Source organism: Helianthus annuus, chromosome 15, assembly GCF_002127325.2.
Source record: "Helianthus annuus cultivar XRQ/B chromosome 15, HanXRQr2.0-SUNRISE, whole genome shotgun sequence".
NCBI classification, from domain to species: domain Eukaryota; kingdom Viridiplantae; phylum Streptophyta; class Magnoliopsida; order Asterales; family Asteraceae; genus Helianthus; species Helianthus annuus.
In genome coordinates this window covers 154,831,109-154,841,199 of record NC_035447.2, presented here as the reverse complement: position 1 = coordinate 154,841,199, position 10,091 = coordinate 154,831,109, and positions in this window count along the sequence as shown.

Here is a 10,091-nt window from a genome sequence, read left to right as displayed (position 1 = left end):
TACTCGTCGATCAAAATAAAATTTTGACACCTTGACGAGGGTCCACTAGAGTTGAAATGGAAATTACCATTAAGTTGTGGATGTCACTCCTAGCTTAATGGTGAAATTTCGTGCAAAAATAGATTAAAGGTAGAATGAGAGTCGTTTATCAAATTGTGGGTTTCACGCCTATTTTGGTAAATTCTTCTCGTTGGTGTTACAAGAGTATAAAAATAGCATAAGTGTATTAGTGTTAGCCTTAGGAAAGGCACATAATTTTAATAGAAAGTATAGCTAGGAAGCATGCATTGTAGAGCACAAAAGTTTTAAACAACAAATAAGAGGCAAAATTCTTAGAACTATAGATTAGGGCAAAAGCATGGCAATTTTCCTAATTCCCTATAGTTATGGCTCTGATACCAATCTGTCACACCCCAACCGATGGCGGAAACATCGGGATGAGACGAAGTGTGTAAAGATTGCTAGAGACGTCATAACACTATGTGACAATATTTAATTAAATTCAAATTTCATTTCAAAACTAAATGTCATACAAATTCAAAAGGAGATAACAACATTGTTTCGACAAATAACATAACAACAAAAGATAGATAAATTTAGGTGCGTATCTAGTCCACCCTAAACTTGTTTCATCAATCATCCATACTTCAATAATCAACCTGCAACATGTATTAAAATAGAGTTTCAATGCAAAAGCAAAGAGCGAGTATACAAGTTTGTTTACATAGCATAATAGAATAAAAACTCATATCCAACATGAACATAATAAAATAGTTTCAGCCATGCTAGTTTACGCAGTCCAGGTGATAGCCCAAGTTTCCAATGCGTTAAAGTACCTAACCCAAAGTTTCACGGGAGGTTAATATGTCTCCTCCTAACAATACCCCTCGACTACAAATGGGGGAGGTGCATTACCCCTATAGCGCTACCATTGTTAAGGTGGAACTACACACAAGGATTAAACGTTTACATAGCACAAAATAGTCTCAAGTATCACAAGTTTCATGTTTCATGTTTAAAAGGATAGAGCATGTTTCAAATAAGTTTCAAGTGTCACGTGCGTTTAATATAGAATACGTGTTGCACCCAAAGTGTTTAAAAGTAAAAATGGGTTCGAGTATACTCACGGTGGTTGCAAGCTTTCCCACTTGAAATCATGCGAGCGAGTTTGGTGGATGGATTAAGTTGGAGCACCTAGTCCTTCTACACAAGGAAACGTAGGTGTGTGAGTTTGGCGTAACGGAAGATTATAATTTGGAGTTTAACATAACATAAAGTATGATATCAAAATAATCATCTTTAACTTATACTCTTATATGACACTACATAACCACTAGGGTTATATTGTATTTCATGGGTAGTAGGCCCATTAGAATCATATTTGGAGTGTTAAGTCTTAGATGTCATTCTACTACTTTAACATATAAACACAAGTTTAATATTAAAGGTTCGAATGTGTGTGTATATATATTTAAGTATTACATATTATTAAGTTTAATATTTCAAGTAGGAGGTAGAAGATTAAGATCTTCGTTTAGGTACCTCGAGTCATTCATGAATGTCATGTATGGGGTAGGAAGAACATGCTTCCATTTAGGGACCCCTTGAATGTTCACCACTTCACTTGATGTAAAGACAACCAAGGAGGGTCACGAACTAGGGTTAATACAAGTATGTAACTAGTCTAAACCAAAAGAAATCATCAAATCATGTGAGGATTTTATGTTGGAACAACCCAAGTTGTTCTACAATCACTTATTCATCAAAGTCTAAGCTTGACATGACTTGTGGGTTAAATACCCTAACAAAACAGAAAGTTTATGAGGTTTAATCCTCTGATTTAAGTGTCTCAACCATGTTTTTAAGCTTAACCAACCATAAGAGGGGTTGTAAGCATTAGGACATTGGTTTGAGTTGTGTTAAACACAAGTTGGATGAAGTTTGCATAAGATATAACAAAACAGAAAGTTTTTGGTCAATTTCGGAGCAATTCCAGGTCTGATTTCTCCAAGGAGAAGTCAAGGAATCAAACTCCATGATTAACCAAGCAAATAGGAAGAAGAATCAAGTAATTTCGTTAAGAAATGAGCAAGTTATACCAAGTTTAGTGTAGAGGTATGAATCTGTCCGAAAATGCAGATTCTTGCTGGAACTTGAGAGTGTTTTTGAGAGATTTGAGTGTGATGAAAGTGTCCAAGTGCTTGGAGGACCTTGGGTACTTATAGGGAGGTGATTAGGGTTGATTAGAGGTGTTTACAAGTGCCAAAACTCGGTTCAAACATGAAAATCCCGCTCAAAGTTGAATCTGGTCGCGACTGTCCACGTTTCTGCAGACCTGGGGGTCCATGCGGCCCGCCTGGGATACCCAGGCAAGTCAACGCGGGCCGCGAGCCCTTTGTGGTTCGGAAACAAGTTTGATTTTATTACATTTTAGCCCCTATAGTTGTGTAATTGGTGTTTTAAGGACCATTCTTGCCACAAAAGCATATTTTAAGGTAAACCCAAGTACGAGGAGTATAAACCAAGTATAATTATGCGTATAAGTATCAAATCAAGTGTCGTTCTCGTTCAAAATACGATCCATGCATAAGTTTAGATTAATTACAAGTTTCGCACATAGTTTCCAAGAATCACGATTAAACATAGATTGATTCACCAAATCGAACATACGAGCATACATAGAATGTGTATAACATAGATGTAACAAAATATAAGCTTCATTAATGATCCAAGTCTCGGTTTGACAATGATTACAAAGAAGGGAACGATTACAAGAATACAAAGTTTCTAAAAATAGAAATACGAACAAAACTTTCTATAAATGGAAAGTACAAAAGAGTCGGGCGTTACAGTAACAACCCGCACGTTCGTATTGCGCAAAATCATATTGCGCATATTTCGCATACTTTATCGCTATCACATCACATTGCACTTGCTGACAACACGCATCGCATCACACATTAACATTCACGATGACATAGAGAGAGGACCTATTCTACCCTCCTCAATGACCGTGAAGCGTCGCAAAGTAATCGCATACTCGAACCAAAACCCGGTTATTGTACCGCAACTTTGAATAATTAAATATATAATATGAATACGTACATACGACCCCTTATGAATAATTAAATATATAATAATAAATAAATATAGGATAATGTGTAACCAAGACTATCGCAACGCTCGAAACAATGAAGCTCGTCGCGCCAGAAACTCAAAAGGATAGGCCATCCGAACGGATGGGCTATCTGAACGGATGAGCCATCCGACCCGGATCACCAAACCGCCTCCACCCTTCTCTCTTGCCTATAAACAGCCTGTCACTTCACTTGAACAGTGATGTGACAGCTCCCACTCGACCAGCTCGCTCTTGGACCCTTTTTCTCTCGATTTCTCGCGATTCCGGTAAGATCTCAAACTAAAACTTGTACTTCTATGATCTACGCTCAATTCTACATCCTTCTATCTTTTAGAACTCAACTTTTAACCGTGAAATCTACTGATTTGAGGTGTTCAAAGATGATGTCATCAAGAGTTCATATGAACTTCAAAGTGTGACCTCATTTCACCATGAACAACTCAAATCTGGGTGATTTCCACATGTTTTTTTTACAATCTCACCTAAAAATCTATATATCTAATCAAAGTATTGTGTGATTTCGGGTTAAACATGGAAAAAACCGTCAAGAACTGCCAGATCTGATGGAACGGGGTGGTTCCCGGCCGTTAGAACGGGACGGAATTGATGGAATCTCAGTTGTTTAACACGATATCACACCATCTCAGTAAAACCACCTGTATCCTTTCCAAAACTATCAAGAACAGCTGAACAGGATGTCAGAACAGACTGTTGTCAACCGACCGGATGGGCCATCCGACCGAATGAGTATCATTCGACCGGATATCAGTCATCTGACCCAAACAGCTATCATCCGACCGGATGAGTATCATCCGACCGGATGTCAGTCATCCGACCCACACATCTGTCATCCGACCGGATCATGTCATCCGACCGGATCATGTCATCCGACCGGATTATGTCATTCAACCGGATCATGTCATCCAACCGGATAGACTCATCCGACCAGGTAAGGTCATCCGATCAGATCATGTCACCCGACCGAATTGACATCCGATCGGATCACCACTGGGCCGATACTCGACTCCCACGTTTAGCACACCGTACACCGCTTACGATACCATTCCATGATCAGGCTAACTCAGACGCACTCTCAACCGATCCAATCAAGTTGTGCCCTCGCTAAATACGCGCTGTGAGTATACTCGAACCCCTTTTAATCGCATTTTTGGGTGTAACGTACGTTCCTAATAAATCGAACTTATCAAATGAATCATTCAATCAAACTATTTATCACTTGCGAATGACTTTTATGCATATTCATACGAGATGCTAGTTACATATGCGTTAGGACTTATACTCGCGAGGTCCCGCCTTAACTAGTATAGCACTATAGCACCCGACGGGGTCTAGTTAGGATGAATAGCAATCGCAATCACAGCTCGAGTGACTTAGCTGGTAGTATCTGTCTTTTTGCATGTATGTCAAGGTATCCCGTTCATGTATTTGGTAATTCGCAGCACTTTTAACTATTTTACGCTTCACTATCAAAACTTGTATACTCGCCAATACTTCTTATATTGACGTTGTTTTAACGTATGTTGCAGGTTAGATCGCTATCTACATCAAATCAAGCTAGGAAGTCTAGAAACTCGTCTAAAATCTAGGTTGTCGGATTGTATTGTTCGAGAGGACGAGAAATCAGTGATAACTTATGTGATTATATTATTTGTTAGTATGGGATAACGAATGTAATAAATATTATCAGAAATATAGTTGTTATGGATTCTTTTGAGCAATCTGATTCGCCTAGTGCCTCGCCCCGATGATTCCGCCATCGGTTGGGGTGTGACAGTTGCAACCCTTGAAGATACCGGTGTGGAAGTGGGAACATGTAACGATGGATTTGGTGACTAAACTTCCTAAGACAAGGAAGGGGCACGATGCTATTTGGGTAGTCGTTGACCGACTAACCAAAAGTGCACACTTCTTACCCATCCTGGAAACCTATAATTCGGAAAAGATGGCGGAAGTTTATACGAATGAGATTATATCTCAACATGGGGTTCTGGTGTCTATAGTGTCCCACCGAGATACCCGGTTCATATCTCGTTATTGGAGGAAGTTCCACGAAGAATTGGGAACCCAGTTACATATAAGCACCGCCTACCATCCACAAACGGATGGTCAGTCGGAACAAACTATCCGAACATTGGTTGATATGACAAGGGCGTGTGTTATGGATTTCAGAGGAAGCTGGGATGATCATCTACCTTTGGTAGAGTTTTCATATAATAATAGTTATCATAACAGTATAAAAATGGCCCCTTACAAAATGCTCTATGGAAGGAAATGTAGGACACCGATTTGTTGGGGGGAAGTGGGTCAACGAGAACTCGCGTCAAGAGAAGTAGTAGCCAAGATGAATGAAAAGATTGATAAGGTTAGATCAAGGATAAAAGCAGCGTAAGATAGACAAAAGTCGTATGCGGATCGGCGAAGGCGACCAATTGAATTCCAAGTGGGAGATTATGTCTTATTGAAAGTTTCTCCATGGAAGGGAATAATTCATTTTGGTAAACGTGGAAAGATAGGTCCTCGATACATTGGACCCTTCAAAATACTCGCTCGTATCGGGCCGATGGCGTACCAATTAGAATTACCACCCGCATTGGACGAGATTCATAACACTTTTCATGTGTCGCAACTGCGGAAGTGCCTTGCGGATGGAATAGCGCATGTGCCCTTGGATGATATTGAAGTAGACGAGAAGTTAAATTATGTAGAAAAGCCCGTGGCGATAAAAGATTCTAAGGTGAAGCAACTCCGCAACAAGTCCATTCGACAAGTGTTGGTCCAATGACAACACCGAAAGGGATCAGATCTTACGTGGGAAGCGGAGGATGACATGCGGAAGCACTACCCAGAATTATTCGGTATGTATTTTGGTTTCGGGGACAAAACCTCCTGTAAGGAGGGTAGACTTGTAACACCCCAAATTTTCGTATGTCATAAAATATAATATGTAGTGATGTTCTAATAATTAAAATGGGAATGTTTAGAATTATGTGATATTAAAAGTTAGTAAAAGAAAGATGACCAAGTTAGAATATGAATTAATAAAGTGAATAAGGTCTAAAAGATGAGGGACTAGATGTGTACATATGAAATGAAATTAGATAAAAATAAAAAAAAGACCAGAAATTGGTCCTTGTGTGTGACGGGTGGTCCTTTGGACAACCCTTAAGCATGTTAAAAGACGAGATAATCCTCCACTAAATCGTGTAATTATCTTGAATTAGATAACTACGGTGCTTATGTTTCAGGTGCGGTTTAGGAGCTAAAAGATGGATTAAACGCAGCTTTGGAGGCTTTGGTGACGAACGGGCCGAGAGTGGAACAAGAGACGAATGAAAGAAGAAAACTCAGGTCATCACCGTAAATTACGGTTCCACCGTAATTTACGGTGGACCTGAAAAAAAACAAATGGTTCCCACCATAGCACAGATGATTCTCACCGTAACATTTTTATGCTCACCGTAAATTACGGTGATGCCGTAATTTACGGTGGAGTCTGCGATCCAAAGTTGTAACTGCTACTTTTAAGTTAGATTTGGGGTGTCTTTTCACTATCTCTCATCATTGGACGGTTCTAGGACATCATTGGAGCGATTTTGGCTGCACTTGCTTGGTTTTGAACAATTTCAATCATTTGGTTTGTATTTTCGATTCGTATGAACACTAGTTTGATTATGATGATGATTCACCGAGCCATGTCCGGCTAAACTCTTCGGTGATCATCTTAGGTGAATGTTTCTTGAACTTTTGTGTGTTTAATTTCTGAATTTCTAGAATGACAACTTGCGTTGCTTGAATGTCATGGTGTATGTTTGATTGTTTGTAGTTTGTTAATCAATATTGCAATTTCTAGTCTTAATCGTACGTTCTTGGTGCCGTTGGCAATCAAGATATCACGGGAAGGGTTAGGGTTGGTTATTGGTTAGTTGGTCATCGGGAAACAACCTCGCGTTTATATAATCCGAGTACTTTGTCCCCTTTTATCACTTCAATCATCTATACACGAGTTATGTCTATGTAACTCTTTCTAGTTGGAATTACACACAATTGTTTAAAGAAACTGAAACCTAAGGTGATCATTGTTCTCTCCTAATTTGTTTTACAACCAACTTTGATTTGAATTAGTTTTTAATTTAGTTTTCTAAAACAACAATCCAAACTCTTGAATTTTAATTTTCTGCAATTTAGTCTAATAATTAGTTTAAGTACAAAGCTATTCAATCGACACATCTTCCACATACTCCCTGAGTTCGATACCCTACTACCACTATCTTTAGTTGTTTGGGGATTAAATTTGCGTGACCCACGACAATCACGTCAAATTTTGGCGCCGTTGCCGAGGAATAGTGCGCAACGTGTGTTAGTTTAATAGTTTTGTTTGTTATTTTCGGGTTTACGTTGGTTGTGTTTAGTGTGCAGGTACTTCAGGTGTATGCATACTAGAGGCTCTCACAGGTCATCACCGCTATCGTTTGATCCGGAAATTGAAAGAACGCTAAGACAAAACCGAGTTTTAGTGCGAGAAAACAAAATCATTGGTTCACCCACTTCACCCATCACACCGAGAAACATAATGGCTGATTCTCAAATTCCACCTACAACCAGTCAATCATCCTCATCCTTTATACCTACTTCCACTCAACCATCACCAAACACTACATTACCTAATACCACCGTTGAGTTTACACCATCCAATGTCACCCAACCAATCACCACTCAAACTGAGCCTACCATCACCTACAATCTATCCACCACAATCCCACCATTATCCCACTTCTTTCCCCCAACTACGGGATCAAGTTCATCATCATCAAAAGGCAAGGGCAAACAAAAGGAGCAACCACCAAGAAAGAGGCAATATATGGGTAGGGTTAGTGAAAGCGAAAGTGAAGGCGAAGAAGAGAGGGCGTTAGACCCGAGTGAAAAGCCGGTATGGAACTCGGGGTCTTTGGATGATCAACCCGAGATTTGGCAGCCAACACTTTACAATGATTGCATGAATAAGTTGAAAAACAAGGCAGCCGCGTTTATTTGTGAGAAAGAAGTTGATGAGCCCCAATTTGGCCAGTTCGGGGTGTTTGCTAAGTTTCGCGCTTTAGGTTGGGAAGGGGCGCTTAAATGCTTCGACAAAGACAAGAGTAACCTGTTTATGACAGAGATTCAAGAGTGGATGGCAACCTTACAATGTCACAATTTTAACAAGCCGTCACAGATGAAGTTGATTGGGAAGGTACATGGGGTACCGGTGGAGATGTCATTCGACACGTTGAAGAGGCTGGGGAAGTATGACAGTCTCCCGGCTAAGGAGTACATGATTCCCACACTTGATGACTTATTGCTTAAACCAGAAAAGCATGTGAGATGGAACGACATGTTGGCAGCATTGTTTTTGCCCGGTAGATACAGTGGTATTCTATACCGGAAGAACTTGAAGATTGAAGCTAAATTGTTGCATACAATCTGCCTTCTCAACGTCATTCCAAGAAGGGGAGACAAAGAACAGGTGAGGTACCCAGAGATACCCGTTCTTTATTCGTTGATGCATGGGTCCCCACGCTTCCCGATACGTTACCTTATCATGCACCACTTATGGATCTGCCGGAACAAATATGGAAGAGACATCGTCCCGTATTGCCGCATAATTACGGGTTTGATGAAACAACAGAAAGCGCTAACATCCGAAGACCGAGGTTTGACAAAAAGGCACCAGCCTTTTACATTGGATAGGTTGGGGAATGTTTGGACGTATACACAGTCGAAACGTTATCATAAGTTGAAATCGGAAGGTCAACGGTGGAGGGCATTAAAATTGGGTGCAAGAGAGTTGTTATCGGGAGAGCCGGATGAGCCGGAAAGTGATGTAGAAATGGTTCCGAGCGGGGACGAGGATTATGCGGACGAGCCGCATGGTGGTGCAAATGTTGGTCTAGGGGGTTTTGGTGGAGGTCATGGTGGTATGTTCTACGACTATGCGCAACAACCTTATGAGCCGGGGTGGGCTTATAGTGGTTCAATGCAAGAGGTGATTGAAAGTCAACGTCCACCGGCATCTATTTTTGATACATGGTCGGGGTCGGAGAGGACGTTGTATGATCAGAACACGAGGAATAGTGCAAGCATAGAGCGGTCGTTAAAACATAGTTTCGATCGCAATGAGGCATGGAACCGTACCTTCGCATACTCTCGAGAGGTGGATACTAATAATAGATATCATGATGATCAAATGAGGCGGATGCATGCGGATTGGCATGCCGGAAGGCCGGTTGTTGAGGATCCACAACATGTGGACTATGCCTCATTGCCGCCTTATGATGGTAGCATTTCATATCCGACTCCACCACTCCACCATTCTCAATGGCTTGACCCAAGGCAACAAGAGGGAGCACAACAACAAGCGGGGAGTAGCAGCGGCGCATTCGGATTTGGAGAGTGGAATGATATGATGTCATCCATCTTTGGACCTCCGGGACCGCGCTACTATTAATCAGGTGGTATTCTCTCTTGTGTATAGTTTGTACATATTTGTTGATTTTATGTTGGTTATGGTTGGGAGGATGGGTGGTGTTTGATTATGTGGTTGATTGTTGGGTTGGTGTTTGTTGGTGGTGTTGTGTTTAAAAGAAAAACATAAAAAAAATTATAAAATGAAAAAATACAAAAAGAAATTTGGGGTTTGAGATAAAAAAGCTTTTGTGGATGTTGATTGGGTTAGTGATCAAAGCCTCCCAAAGCCATACATTGGGGTCAATGTATCCCAAGTGTGGGGATGGGGGGAATTTTTTGAAGATTTTTGAAAAATTTTAGGCCAAGCAAAATAATGTGAAATCTTGACGCCCTAATTTATCCCCAAGTTAATGCACCGGCAACCCTTGATACCTTTTTCATTCTTGGTGAGAGTTGTAGCCACACTTGTACATAAATAATTGTCTTTGGT